This window comes from Simochromis diagramma, unplaced genomic scaffold, assembly GCF_900408965.1.
Source record: "Simochromis diagramma unplaced genomic scaffold, fSimDia1.1 OVJJ01000334.1, whole genome shotgun sequence".
Lineage (NCBI taxonomy): Eukaryota > Metazoa > Chordata > Actinopteri > Cichliformes > Cichlidae > Simochromis > Simochromis diagramma.
The window spans coordinates 4,578,393-4,594,977 of NW_024386764.1; the positions used below are offsets into that span (position 1 = coordinate 4,578,393).

Genomic DNA, 16,585 nt, shown 5'->3' on the forward strand with positions numbered 1-16,585 from the left:
ATAAAACCACATTCCCATTATCAACAATCTGGATATCCTGACTTTACCGGAAAGACAGTGGCTAAATCCACAGTCCCAGGCTTGATTCAGATAAGATGGGGTCTTGTGACCCTGAACCATGAAAATTTAACATAAAAGCTACAAAAGCAAGTATTATTCTATAAATTCTAGTAACATGCCACAGTTTGCCATGAATTCTTTCAAAAGTAACTCCTTGCAGGATTGTATTGCATCCGGCCTAAGTGGTTTACAAAGATCAAATGTGTCTTCATTCATAAAGATACTTAGCTCAGTGATGACGATGGAATATCCGTGGCAACAGAAATGAATAGGACTGCAGTTATTACACTCGCCCTTTGATTCCCTACCTACATGTTGTCATGCTCCTGCAGTAGTTCATCTGGGCTCTATTATCATAGGATCATTTACGTTGTTTAACACATCATTAAAACACTCGTAAAAATCCCCTTCTTAAACCTTGTATCTTTCCACAGTGAGCCTATTTTTAATGTTGTCAGAACACTTAATTGTTTCCTTGTTGCTAAAAATACACAAAAGAAGGCTTGATTTACATGTTTAGCGAGTCACGGTCATAAAATTAAGACGTGGTAATGATAAGCTTGGGAATTTTTTAATAAGATTTATGAGCGTCTGAGTTCTAAATTGGAAAGGAGGCTCTGCAGATCACGTTTATTCCATGCATTCATATTTTTTAAACCATTTGCATTATGTTCAAGTGGACAGTTAACATAAATTTCCAGATTTCCAAGGTTAAGTCACCGTGCTCAGGGTAAGCTAATTCATATTAGGTTGTTTATATTTCTGTGTTGTGTTGATATGGCCCACCTTAAAATCAAAATGCAAAATGTATGTCACACCCAGTCCATCTGAGTGTTTGTGTTCTGTTTTTTTATTTCAAGGAAGTGATGTAACCTACAATAACCTACAATAAACAAAAGCTTCCCAAGAGCGAAAAGAAAGAAAGAAAAAAGAAAGAAAAAAGGCTTTTGAATCAGTGATCGATGAGGTGGCTTTATTTGTCTTCAAAGACTTTGAGAGTCACTCAGGCTGAGTTTTGGCCCTCTCTATGCTCTTTCAGTGGTTGAAGCAAAGCATGTAATATGCCTCAGTTCTCACTGGAAGCCTACCCCTGCTGTTGCAAACAAAAAGATCAAACAATGCTACTTTTCTCAGTCTGGCGCGACATATCAATGGCTATTTTTCTCCACATCTACCTCCTTTTTCCGCCTTTTTGGCATTCATGTTTATACGTTGCCTTGTTTTGTACCCAGTGCCCAGTGGCCATCAAATAAAAGAAGCTGGGATTCTTTCCCTTGTTTTCATTTGCGAAGAGGTACGTGCTGGGAATATCCATGGCTACTCATATCAGAGGTCATGTAAACCCTGCCCTTTGACTGTGTGGTTTTGGCATTTTTCTTTGTGTTGAGTCTAAGTAATGTGGAACATTGTGATTTAATCATGCAGCAACTAATTTGATCAAGGAGACTAACCTAGTTTTTTTGTGCAAAAGTTCACTCTCTCTGGGTATGTGAAAAAGGTGCTAGAAATGGTTCCACTTTATACAAATCATAAAGGGGGCACGTATTTGAGTACCTTGGCCTGTTGGCTAAACACAATTCACAGTGTATTTTTTAGTTACTGTTGTATAATTAGGGTTTCATAATATATAATCCAATATATACAATTCAGAACCTATATTGGATAAGTACAAGAAAACGAATGGATAGAGTCACCGTTTTCTCCCGGTTTGAGGCTGCGTTTCATCTGGGTCTGTTGCAACCCAGTATCACAGCAAAACGTGTAATAGGCACGCCAGCCTACTATGGACACTTTTACAGAAGTTGCAGTAAGCTGCTGTGCCAACAGAGGGAGATATTTTATTCCATGCCAACATGAAAATAATCACGGGACACCGTTTAAACAGGTATTATTAACACATTTACATGTAAATACATATTAGCTGCCTAGCGTAATTGTTTCTGGCGATTAAGGACCCTGAAATGTACCACATACCTTTCTTGTTCACAAGTGACTTCTTGTTTTTAACTTTACTATCTCCCTCTGCTGGTAATGCAGCCTCTGCATCCACTAATACAACTTCTGCATGCGTGTCTATCACATGCTTTGCCATGGTATCGGGTTGGCTGTTGGGGATCTTGCCAAAATTGATGGAATTATGAAGACAGAAAAGCGTTGTCAGATTTTTTTTTTTTTATAAAGATTTATTTATTGCCTTTCCATCAACAAAAAATTTTGAGTGTATAATAGTAATGTATGTACATCGTAAATGAATAATGTTAGGAGAACACATAGATATAGTTATATATACTCTCACATGTAAATCATTCAGATATTATTACAGAAGAAAATGTATGTATGTATACCCATATATACACATAAATACATACATACATATACATACATACACACACACATATATATATATAAATATATATATATATATATAAATATATATATATATATATATATATAAATATATAAATAAAACAAAACAAAACAAACCCCCCCTCCCCCCCCCAAAAAAAAAAAAAACAAAGGTTAACATATAGTGCTCGAGAAAAAAAAAAAAAAAAAACAGGTATAACATAGTGAGACATTAGGTTCAAGTACTTTGTTCCAGGGCTTCGGGCTGAAGTTTAGTCCAAGAGTGTCAAGTTAGTTAGAGAGGCATCCAAATTAGCGGTTGCAATGATAAGCTGCGTCCTCTTTAGTTCCAGTACATTTAATTTCACATCCCTTTTCCTGTCCTTCTATTTAGCAGTCCAGCACTCGCAGGCTCCCCAGGTTCTCTTTAACAGCTGAAACACTACTTCTCCCATACATGTTAAATGGATAGAATCATTTCTGTTCACTATCGATCATTTCCTCACTTTCCAAAAATAACAAAAAATTTCCCCACATTTTTTTTTAAAGGAAGCATGTTTACCCTTTATCATAGACGTAAGTTTCTCCAAAGCAAGGGATTTTGACAGTGTCGATAACCAAGTTCTCGAGTGTGGTCTACTAGTGGATCTCCATGATTTGGCTATGCTGTATTTCGCCTGTAACAGGCAGAAGATTGTGGTTTTTTGGTTAACTTTGCTCAGCTGGATTTCAGCGGGGAAAATTCCTAGGAACGTTGTCAGATTTGATCTGCAATGCAATGCCGTCTGGCAAGCATGTGATTGGCAACAACGTCATGTTTAGCATGACAATGATCACAACACATTGCCAATGCAGTAAAAGCATACCTGGATTGAAATACAAAGCGCAACACTGTCAGTTATGACTGGCCTCCCCAGAATTTTGAATACTTTCTCATATTTCTGAAGAAACTGCATTTGATAAATATAAGATAAGGTATGGCAGAGCTTTCAGACTCAGTCCCTTTCATCTATACAGTAGGTAAACCTGATCGCTGTTCACATCACAGGTCTTTAAAACCCTCCTATCGTCTTTAAAGGAAACTTTCAACAGCGTAAAACTGGTATACATACGTGATAATGAACACTAAACCTAATGAATCACACTTCCCGGTGAAGGTTTTCCTGTGATGACAAAGAGGATGTGTGTAAATTTCTTCATGTTAGGTGATTCATCTTTTTTAACAACTGTTGGTTGGCATCACTTCAGGTAACCGTCCTTCAAGTAAAAAAAAATCTAGTGAGTCTAAATGAATCATAGACTTCATTATTCTGACGTGTAAACAATGTGGGTAGTCTCTTTAATTTATTTAGCTAAGGATGTGATGCAATCTAAAGTAACAAAATATAATAATGATAATAATAATATGGTAATAATGTCGCAGTAACCTTAATTTGATGCTTTTAGTGTTGTTTAAAATATATAATGAGATTCAAATGCACATCAGCAGACAGATAGGCACAATGATAATAACACAAATCAGAACATCACTGTGCGCATCAGCACATACTGCTCACTCCTTCGCATTTCACAGATTAATACCCATAATGCTTTGACCAAAGTTTCTGACCAAAACTCTAGGGTGAGTAGGGAAATTGTAAATTGTGGTGAGATGGACAGAGAAACGTCACTATGGCAATAACTCATTGGTCCTTGGATTACTTCAATAAACCTTGCTGATATAGTCAACTCACTGCAGAGGTACTGCTCTGCTCTAAGACCCATTTGGATCTGCAGTAAGTGCCACTTGTACAGGTATGTAAAAAGCTAGGTGCTATGGCTTCTGGAAAGCTAAAACTCTGAGTCTAGCCATGAATTCTTAGAAGGGAAAATCTGTGTGTAATTAGCTCACAGTGTTCACTCTGAATTAAGCATGTCCAAAGGAGACAATGAATCCAGAGTATTACATTTTGCTCAACATAATTTAACTATTTAGCTGACTTGAATTGGCTGGAAAATACCTTTTCCTGTAATTTGATGGTAACAGTGCAGGCAAGAGCAACTTTTTATACTTATGTAGTTATGATGTCAAGGACTGATAGACCAATACTGGCACTTTATCTGAAGTCAACGTTACTTGGTATTACTTTAAATATTTCTCACTATGCCGAATGCTTGATCTTATATAAATATATGGATTGAATTTGACTTGGACAGGGGTGTAATAAGAATGGATAAGCTAGTCTTATTGTAAGGTTTATCAACACCACCACAGGCATAGCAGTGCTAACCCATTTGGTAACTTCAGACTTGGTATGAAAGGCTTTACTAAAAAAAAAAAAGGAAGTAATGAAGGCTGCTCTATCAACGTACATGCTAACATGCATGATGTTAGCTTCAGAGATGGAAAAGGAACCAGTTTAAAATAGAATGGCGACTGGTTTTAATTCAATTTTATTTATTTCTTTTTTTTTGTTTCATTTGAGGGTAATCAAAACAAATGCATGCTGATTGGCGGAATGCACGAGGAACATGTCTGCTGCAGTATTTATCTTACTCTGCTTTGACTCAAACATTTCTTGCTATGGATACAGTGTGTGATGAGTGAGCTCATCTAGTATTGTGTCAGAGTGTATTTTTATTTTAATAATAAAATATTTATTTTTAAAAATCGACAAGAAATCTACATTATTGTGTTTTATAGCTATTTCTTTTATTCTGTGCACATAAACAATATTACCTGCAGCACTGAAATCTTTGAGGTCAGCAGACCTGATGCTTTTAGATGTTCCCAGGTACAGATTAAAGACTAGGGGAGAGAGGGCTTTTGCTGTGGCTGCACCCAGACTGTGGAACAGTTTACCTCCTCACATCAGATTCTCCACAAGCCTAGGAACTTTTAAAACTGCTCTTAAAACTCACATCTTCTCATTGGCTTTTAGCAAGGTTTAACTTATTGTTTTTGTTTTATCAGTGAGGTGTTTTATGTACTTGTGTTTTATTGTATTTTATATTTGTATTTTGTTGTACAGCACTTTGGTCAGCCTTGGTTGTTTTTAAATGTGCTTTATAAATAAACTTGACTTGACTTGACTTGACAGTTCACATGACTGATACGATCTCACTGATGGAACGACAGCGATTTGTAGGTGGCCTCAGGAAAAATTAAAGGTTTACTTCTTTAAGATGTACCACACATTCAGCTTCCATGAATAGTGTAAACCCTCGGTTCAAGGTCTGCGATATGAGGATCAAACAGGCAAATACAGTATATGTAGTATGCCGTAAAAATGAAAATTACCCTGCAGCTTTTTCTCCTTCACAACATAAATAAATCCTTCACTTTTGCAACCCTTTACATCTTATGGTCATGTCTGCAGCTGTGCAGTGTTGCAGTGCATTTGCCCTCTCAGTGCAACAGTAGCAAAACACAAAAGAAAAAGAAAGAAAATATAAGTATAACGCAAAGAAATTGAGAAAAGTAAAGTTTCTGTTTGGTTTCCTTTAGATGTTTTAGAAGCTTCTCAGATAAACTTTCTTGACCACACAAAGATGCCTTTAGCACAGTCATTTATCTCCTCTGGCAATTTCTTGGCCACCTTGTGCAAAAAAAAACCCTAAAAAAAAATTAACTTGCAGTGATCATACCGTATACCAATTTATTTTGTGGTAGATAAATGCACTGTAATATAATTATACCTGTCAGGCAAATAGTACAAAGAGCAAGTTTGTCTTCTGTGCGGGTGGCGCCAAAATGTGGTTGATGATGAGTGTTGTATTCATCTGAGACCTCACCTGGCATTTTCCAACCTTTTCCTCTCATCTGCCATTACACTAGGCGGGTAAAGACATGTTTGACATATTTCATGTTTGTGCGTTAAAGTAAACAGTGTTACACGGCTAATCTCTACATCGAGGTGGCATGCCTTTCGTCTATAAATCATCGCCTCTAAACAAAATCTCATACTGTGCAGTGGGTCTTAAACTGTTTTAATGGCTTTTGAGGGATGCAGATCATTACATCTATTTATGTAGTTAATGTTTACTACTATTTTTTTTATCACCTGCTTGGAGATGCTTATAGAAAAACAAGAAAAACATGTTTTGAGTTGCTACAATTCTGCAGACGTGTGCACATTGCAAATGCACATTGCAAAGTCAAATTTCAGCCATATTTTGGAAATGACCCATTCATGACTTGTTGTCATACAATGACAAAATCAGGCTCCCCCCCCCCCCCCCCCCCCCCCCCCAATTTAAGTACATCTTCCAGCAGAGCAGTTGTTTAGGAGCAGGGATATGAAGGAACTTATGCCTGACCGAGCAAGACCAAGCAACTCTGCTGATTTACTCTACAGCTTGACTTTCCAGAGCATGGGTGGAAAATGAGGCCTTTATCATGAAAAGAAGACCACACAAGAGCTGCATAGGTATTAAACTTTCCCACTAAAAGTTTATTGAGTTATTTTGGTCACAGAATTGCAATATCCAGCCCGTAATGCAAAAGAAAAAGAGGAAAAAAAAGAATCCAGCTTAGTAGTTTCTCACATTAAAACCAGGTCCAGTTCCCCGAAGCAGCAACGTGCTGGGCAGGTAAATGCTAGCAGGGAATCCTCAGGATGTTTCATGGTGTGAGGGGGTTTTCCCATTATTCAGGCATATAGAAGCACAACCACTGCAGACCTGTATATCTGTGTTTGGCCTGATGTGTTTCTCTTGGTTTCCCGAGATGTAATCGGCCACTAATTTGTCCCAGATAACCTCTTAAGCCCCAACGCCTCCTGATACGGGGGCAAAAGGCAGGAGATCAGTTATGCTTAGGGCTTAAGAGGTTAACAACTTATAACCAAGTTGTTTTCAACATAATATCCTCTTCTATCTTCACTCTTGATCAGTTCTAGATTCTTCTGGTGAGTTACTAGGATCCTGAAGAGGTTGAAAAGTGAGTGGTAACCGTATGTATCTATCTCCAGACATGAACACTGTGAACAAATTTAAGAATGGTGTGGATTTATGCTCAGTTAAGAGGTAGCTAATGTGACATAGCATTTGGACATCACACATGACAGTCGTGATAATACACCACTATAATTAGAAAGGGACCGTTGATAATAAAACCAGTGACGTCACATATCACTTAAGGGGATGTCATAAGGACGTTGGTGTAATCTCCTTAACAAAATGGAAATCCTTGTGCATCTTTAATTGCTGGCTTCTTATTCTACTGCCTGTAGTAAGACAGGAAAATAAAATCAAATGGGATAAGGCAGTAATTCCAATGAGTTGATTTTTGTTTTTAGTTGTTCTTTTGAAAAAAAAAAAAAAGGGCACTTGCCCAAGATTATAGCAGCATTGTGAAAGCTCACATTTTTAAAGCAAGTAATTTTAATGCAGTGTATATACTGAATAAAGTTCTCACAGTCCAAAGTATCATTATGAAATTTCACAACTATGTGTACTTCTGGTGCCTATAATTGTTCACTTTCCCAGGGCAGTAATGGAAAAGCCTTTGTTCTTTGGCAATCTAGGTGGAAAGCTGGACAGATGTTGACTTCGCTAACATAGAGGCCCCAGGTTAATGAAAGCACGATTTTATGGGGGTGGTGAAAAACCAACTGTATAGAAAAGAGGAGGCGATCAGAGTATTATGATTCAGGCGATTTATTATATCATGGTTTATCTTAAAATTGAGCTGATATGTTACGCAGTTATCCATCATACTGACACTGTGGCATGATTGTTGCAGACTGTTGTGGATTTGAGATTCCTGTAAGATATCTTTGCACAGTTGAGGGATTGTGGGAGAGAGACTGATGCAATTAACTCATTGTTAGCATACAAGTCATTAAAAAAATGAAAGCATATGAGCTTTATAAAAACTCATAAAACTGCTGTTGCAATGGAGGGGGCAGGGGGGTTCCTTGGATTTCAGCCCAGAGGCTTGTGAAAACATTTTAAGCCAACTAAAAGTAGCTACGGTTTGGGCCAAAGTAGAGTTTTATATTCATCTTGAGGATAAAATACCCAACAACATAAGCGTTACACAAGTTGGTAAATTATGCTGCAGTTCTGATCTTAGTTTCGGTTTGCTGGGCTCTGTATGAAGGTCTTATTCTTATTGATTATTCATAAATATGATTGTGACGTAGCTAATTCCTACTTGCACACCTGGTAGTTGTAGTTTTATGTGATAATGTCAACCTAGCAAGAACAAAACCAATGAGAAGGACCTAACCAGCCAAGTGTGTCATATTAGAGGCCAGTGGACATTGTGGAGCTGTTCTTCAGCACCAGTACTACAAGAAACAAAAATTCTTTAGCCTCTGTGTTGCTTTGACATCACCTTGAGTAAAGACAGTTGTGAATATTCAATTATTTTATGGCAAGATTTCCCATATTCTATACACACAAACTTGACTCTGTTAGTATAGATTTTTTAATGACTAATCACTCCTTCTCTTTCTTACAATATCTTCTTATGCTGGCGTCACTTTTACCCTCAAGTCTTTTTCTTTGTTTGCTTAAACAACCAACTTTTAAATTGAATTACATCCTTTGACATTGGGTTAAAGTCACAGAGCCCCTTCCATCGATTAAGCCATTGTTTACCCTAGTTTCCTTGTACATTTTTATCACGACTTCCTCAAAAATGAGTCAGCTGCTTTTGAAAAAGGCAGATCAAAAGCTCTGCTGTCTAAGCATAAGAGAATGGCCTTGACTCCTACATTAACGTCTGCATCTCCACCCACCCTTCCTGAAACCCACACCCTTCATCATCATAATATTTTTTTTGGGTGGACAGCAGAATTTAAAAGGATCTTCCTGTCTCTTAACATAAACTAACCTACAGTATTTACCAACTGTAAATACTGTAGGTTAGCTGCCAGGGTTACCAGGGTTATACGGACACTGGCTGAATTAGGACAGTAGTTCCTTAATTCAAATCCCCCAAAACTAAGTTTAATTTATTTATTTTACCCAAAATATTTTTCCCACAAACATATAGAAATATTTTACCCTTCTTTAAAATGTTGAAATATGTTTTTAGTTTTAAACTAAAACTAATTTTTTCCATTTTATTCACATTAACAGCCAGTTGAGGAGGTTTGGGCATCTGAACGTGACCCCTCATGGACCTGTGGCAAGTGTTCTGTATAGGTGGAGGCCCAAGGGCAGGCCCACGGCATGCTGACGAGATGAAGAGATGTTATGAGCTGGACATGAGAGAGAGAGAGGGAGGTTTCAACTCAGGTAAACAGCAGAAATTGGATGGATCAATCACGTAAGCTCAACTTTGATAGTTTGAGTATGTATCACAAATGATGAAGTTTCACAAAATACTGCTCAGCAAATAGAAATTACAATGTGAAACTTCAAGGCTGAGTAACAGTAATATTTCAGAGGTGGGATGACTTTTTTTTAATCTTAACAAGGTACTCGGCTGGGTTGTAAAAGCCTGGTTCTTTAAGCCCTCTGTTTGAACTGTTCTGTTTACAGCTAACTCGATACAAGGTCCCAGCAGTAGCCACCACCTGAACTGAGATCAGACATCTCAATTAAGTAATGCGGGTTTTCATTTTTTCCAGTCTGGCCAAAGGGAAGTGATTCCTTCAACCAACCCCTTTGAAATCTACTTCAATCTTTCAGGCTGGGGGTCTTGAGGGAATAAGGTTTAATCTTTTCATATAAGTGCCTCTCACTGAGCACAAAAATCTCTTTAAAGTATGAGTTGGCAGCATGACCCCTGAAGATCAAGCTGTTGCTGTGGTCAAAATAGTGACATCATCAATTTAAAATTGTTTAAATGGATTTTGGGAGGACCTGAATAAGGGAAAAAAACCCAAAAAACTCAAGGTTGATTCGCTTTGGTTTTCAATTACCGTGACCTTTTCCAAACTGACGTCTTTGAAGATGAATCAACAATGCAGTATATTTTGGATCAACTTCCACCCAGAATATAATTCATTTAATGTGCTGTTTTGTTACTTTTGCTGTCATCTTGTGCGGCCTAAAAGGGCAAACATTAATCTTAGGAAAAAAAAGAAGAAAAAGAGGATAGTGTTCAAGCATGTCTTTCATGGCTACAGGGTGGGACTGAAACTAATGACTAATAAACTTCATTAAAATGATAAACCAAAAAATCCAATTTATTATAACAAGTATTTAAAATTTGGCCACAGACAGCTATAGAAAAAAGAAAACACTATCTGCACTGCAAAGCTTCAATGCAAAAAAGATATTTAGGAAAATATGGCGGTTTGGGTTAAATTACACAGGCTTTACAACATTAACCTTGCAGGTTGAAAAATCATGATCACTCAGTCCGTTTAAATTTGATGAACCTTCACAAGCTTTCATATGTCACAAGTTGGGAGTCAGACTGCTTCACTTTTGCCATAAACCCAGTGAATCATGATACTGACGCTAAAGAACACCTCGAGCATGTGTGAGAAACCAGCAGCTATGATAACACAACAATATATGCAAAATGAAAAAAGGCTGAATCATCTGGTAGGCATCTCTAGTCTACCTTTTTCCAGAATGTAGCTGTCACAGTACTGTGTGGATTGTAATGTGGAGGTGGAGGACCCAAATGCAGAATGCTGCAGGGAGAACACGGAATGAAAAATGTAAAAACAAAAAGCCGCTATCGTGCTCTGTGATACAAACAAACCCAGAATCCAGTGAATTAGGTGATACCAGAAAATGCAAGGGTGCAGGAGCAGGGCAGCACATGCCAATGGTTGCACAACATATGCCATTACAAAGGACACAGGGAGTACTGGACTATGCATAAACACAGAAGGCTTATTAGCAATAAGGCACAGCTGGGGGAATGAGATACATGTGCAGACAATCAGGACAGAGACATGAAGCAAAACTCAAAACAAGAGACTAGAGAAAGCATCCGTCAAATGAAAATAGGGGGGGGGCAAAAGACACATAGTTAAGCATAGATACAAGAAAACTTACACTTAATATGAAGACTGAAATAAGGGTGCACCAGACGACAAAGGTGTAAAAAAGACAGAAAACAGAACAGATCAGGACACACTGAGAGGACTGCAGAATAACTAAGAGAGGATTCAGGATCACCTGATACAGCCTAAATTAAATGCTTTATCAAAAAGGAAAGTTTTAAGCCTAATCTTATTAAAGTAGAGAGCATGTCTGTCTCCAGAATCCAAACTGGGAGCTGGTTCCACCAAAGAGAGGCCTGAAAGCTGCAGACTCTGCCTCCCATTCTACTATTAAATACTGTAGGAACCACAAGTAAATCAGCAGTCTGAGACTAAAGAACATCTGCAACATTTTGCATCAACCGACGGCTTTGAGGGAGTCTTATAACTATGAATTAAAGTAGTCCAGCTTAGAAGTAATAAATGCACAAAGTAGTTTTTCAGCATCACTTTGATGTTTCTAATTTAAAGATATTGTGTGATATGTATACTGAAACACAAATCATGATCAAAAATGGCTCAAAGACTCAAAGACTCCTCACAGTATTACTGGACGCCAAGGTAATGCCATCCAGAGTAAGCATCTGGTTAGTTTCCATATTACTAGGATTTTTAGGGCAGAGTACAATAACCTCAGTTTTATCAGAATTTAGAAGCAGGACGTTAGAGGTAATCCAGGTCTTTTATCTTTGAGACATTTCATTGGCGAGTGTTACAATGTAAGCAGAATTGGTCCTAGCACTGAACCCTGTGGAACTCCACAATTAACCTTAGAATGTGATGCAGACTCCATTTAATTGAACAAATTGGAGTCTGTTAGAAAGATATGATTTGAACAGTACCTTTATTAGCTACAGCATGCTCTAATCACTGTAATAAAATATTATGGTTAACAATATCAAAAGCTGCACTGAGGTCTAGCAGGACACGCATAGAGGTGAGTCTACTGTCAGAGCCACAAGAAGATCATTTGTAACCTTCACTAAAGCTGTTTCTGTACTGTGATGATCTCTGAAACCTGATTGAAACTCTTCAAATAAACCTTTACAGATGATCAGTTAACTGTTTTACTCTTTCAAGAATGTTTGAGATTGGCCTGTAATTAGCTATGATATCTGGGTCAAGCAATGGCTTTTTAAGTAGTGATTTAACTACAAGACATAAGGACATATTCTAAGGAAAAGCATAATAAGAGTCAAACCTATATGCACTAGTGCAAGCTATATCTAAAATAAATAAATAAAAGAGCAACTTGTGAATTGTGCATGGACAGCAGTACAAATGACAGTATGTGGTATGACAGTGATTATATGAGTTGTGTGTGTGTGAATTATATGTATTCATTCAATTTAGTTTATCATATGTAGAGCACTTATTGAACCTGGATTGCCAAAGCGCTGGAGTTGACATGTGTTAAAGCTGGTGTACAGCCTGGACAGATATCTACTTCGTTACAGGACTCTTCCAGAGAGATAGCTGTATATGGTGTCTCTGTAGGTTCTCACTCATCCAGGTCATGAGAGTCAAAGGAGCTTGGAAAGAAAGCGGCTGGACTTGGCTGTGTTTTGTTTTTGTTTTTTTAATATATATCACACTGCAATGAAACACAGTAATTATATAAAAGTCAGACAAATACATGGATACTGCTGGGAAACCCTTGTTAATGCACAGTAGCAGATTTTCCTGCAATCCTGAGGGAGAGTGGATTTCAACAACTTCATGAACATCATGAACTATTGCAACAACAATTCTACCCGAGTCATGCCCGTCATGCGTTTGTACCAAATGGAAGCAATTCTGTCGTAGTCTGTTCAACATTAATGAACAACATCATAAGACACACAGGTTAACACAGAACACAAAGTAAGTTAAAAAACACAAAAACAAAACTTGTATAGAAAAAAACTACAAAAACAAAGTTTTAAACATCTGCTATGTGGCATGTCAGTTTTGGCAGTATCTCAGAGATCCACCACAATGTCAGGAAAATGGTGCAAGCAAACATTGTCACAGTTTGACATACACGCTATGTCACACACACACACAGACACACACACACATACAAGCACAAGAAAAACAACGGCTATCCATTACCCCAGTCCTATTATTCTGTCTTCCCTCCTGCTTTCCCCCCAATTTCTCACGCTTTTTTTGTTCTCCACTATAGTTTCCAATTTTATGGTGACGGGAGCAGAATGGAGAATTACTTCACTTCATACTGTTAATGACATTACCAGAGCAGCAGCTGCCACACATAACACATAGAACCCCAGCAACTAAAAATGTAAATGTCGCTGATAAAATCGTGTTGGGGAAATATTTAAAATAACATACCTCACAAAGTCAAAGAGATTGTTATTGAATGAAGAGTCTTTGGCAACATCACGATGATGATAGGGGAAGATCTTCTTGTTGGGAGCACTTTTCAGCTGTTCTAGGAGCCCTAGATCACAGCAACTATAGGATGGATTACTATGCCAATTAGTGCAGACATGCTATAATCATGTAACTACCAAACGTAATATCTGAAATGCTTACTTTTTATTATTCATAGTCCTGTATGTACGTAATTTATGTGTTCTATTATGTGTGTAGCGATGTTTATAACTGGGAAGGTTTCAGATACTTGACTAAATGGTAACATTGTTATTACCTGAGCCTGAGAACGGCCTCACAGAGCCACCAAAGCCTAGGTGGGAGAAGAGAAGCACACAAGTTGGAGGCTCAGTTATTTTTTTTTTTGTGTGTGTGTGTGCTAAAAATAGATTTCTGTGAACCATATCTGTTTATGGAATAATGTCTGCTGCCGGTCTGATGATTTCATCAGCATGGGCAAACAAAATACTACGTTGGTAAAGCTATTTGACCAGTTTATTTATATAAACTAATTTATTTTACATTTAATTTATCATGCTATATTAATATATTGTTATATTAATTCAACCCCAGTTCCCTCCAAAATTGTAATGCTGTGTAAAATATGTATTAGTATACATAATTTGTATAAATCTGTATTTTATTCACAAGAGAATATAAAAATGTGTCAACTATTTAAACTAAAAAAATGTATTGTTTTAATAAAAAATATTAGCTTATTTTGAACAATTAAGAGAGAAAATATATACAATATATAGAAAACACAGTACAAGTAAATACTGCCCATGGAGTGAGCTGCCTTGGTGGAGGTTTGTGATCTCTGAATGATTCTTGTTTTAAAATTGCTATACAAATACAATATGTATTATTCTTAATATATTAGTTTTCTTCCTCATCTTACATCATCATTATTATTAGTGTTATTAATATCCATCTATACACACCTCAGACACAAACACACTAAATCTGAATGCTCAAACTCCTTTTTGAACGTTTTAAGTAATGTAAACTTAACTGTCATCTTAAGTTCATCTAACATTTTCTTCCATTTGAGTTTGTTCAACACGTTATTTTTGATTAACTTCAGTTATTTTGGATATTAAGTACCTGCTCTTTTATATGGCAGACATCTTTGGAAGGTTTTGATTCCTGGGGTCAGTTTGATCCCAAACAAACAACTTTAGTCTGTTGTAACAGCTGGAAAGACAATGGAAAAAGTCTTTTTTCAGTTGCTCACAGGTTCTTGCATTTCGACAAATTTAACAAATTATTTTTGTTTTTTGCTTTTTTCTTTGTTTGTTTGTTTTGTTTGCTTTTATTTCTTTTCAAACATTACGTAAACATTTTAAACATTTAAAAAAACTATTTGACTTACAAGTGATGAATTTACTGCAATGAATTTCTTGGGTCATTTAAAAAAATCTGCATTAACTGCAAGCTTTAAAAACAGTCAAATGACCTCTTAATTTAGATGTTGATACAGTTATTTATTTATTTTTTAAGTTTATTTTCTCCTAATAAAGACTTCATTAGTGAGGTAATTTCCGGTCAAATAAATAGCTCCGCCCACTTGTCTCTAGTTGTTTGACTTTGAAATGTGAGTGGGTGGGACTGAAGAGATTGAAATGTCAGTGGTCTCATTAGCTAACAGTTAATAAGCTAACAGCTAACATGCTAACACAGCCAATTTTAACCCTTACACTTGTATGGAGGAATAAATATCACTGTAGAAGAGCTTTGGTTTGTAGTTTGTTCTCAAAACAACTACAAAAATATAGAGTTGTAACTAAAATAATGCATAGCTTTCAAACATAATTTATATACATAATTTTAATTTATATTTATATAATTTGTAACCACTCTCTCTCATTCATTCAGGACGAGTATGTTGAGCCAGATCTGAGATGATGCAGCGGCCCTCGTTATAGTAATCCATGACAGCAATCCAGTTCATTACCAGACTGTGAAAGTCCTCCGGAGTGACTTTGTGGAGGTCTCCAAAGAACTGCTGATGAGCTTCTTGGTAATGTTTGGAGTGATCTATGCACTACATCTACAGTACTACAATTATTACCAAGAGACTGAACAACACTGTGTTCATTGAGAGTACAGCAGTCGGGAAGCTGGTAAACTGTTCCCTAACTTATACTCAAGAGTCTGGATCACTGTATCACTGTAACTGGAGCACAGTATCTTGTTTTCATTTATTTTTATTTCTTTTTTTTTTTTTGCAATAAATCAACTACAATACATTTTTAATAGTTATTTTTTTTAATATGAATGTTATGTTATTGAGATATTTAAAAGTACTTATCATGTCTTTAGCATTTGATATTCTTTTTTAAATGATTTATTTGAATATTTCTTGAATATTAACAGGATGGTGTGTTATTGGTGGAGGCCAAAAACAAATACTATTTAACTGAACAAATGTGCTGAATCTTTTAAATGTAGCAGTTCTCAATGCAATTGAGGCAGTCGCTTCATGCTGAACTGACAGGTCTTGCACTCATTAGAACTGATGAATTATTTTTTGAAAGTACTGTAGCTTACCTTTCTCAGTCAGACTGGCTTGACAACTGCTGCCAACCGATATATATATATATATGTTATTTAAATAAGTAGAGGTCACTGGAAAGAAATGGACATAATTTACTGGAGCAGACAGTATTAAATTATTTGGTGATTAGACTCTGATGCCAACGGAGCCCCAACAATGGCAGGAAGAAGAACAGGACCTTCTGGAGTCTCGACGCTGGAAATGAGGCTGAATTACCAGGCTGAGGTACACATCGGGACGTGGCTCAGTCATAGGAAGGATGACTAACAGAAGAGCACAGATATTTAACGTACAGGGAACAGTG

General features: G+C 36.8%; 1 long non-coding RNA gene across 1 annotated transcript in view; it reads left to right on the plus strand.

Annotated features, from left to right (window-relative positions):
* The window catches only part of LOC120733948, a 35,266-nt gene extending 19,308 nt beyond the window's left edge, over positions 1-15,958 (plus strand). Inside the window, exons 2-3 of the long non-coding RNA XR_005695922.1 lie at positions 9,478-9,636; positions 15,600-15,958. This is a non-coding gene — a long non-coding RNA (uncharacterized LOC120733948). The remainder of the gene's footprint in view (positions 1-9,477; positions 9,637-15,599) is intronic.
* Positions 15,959-16,585: the final 627 nt, after the last annotated feature.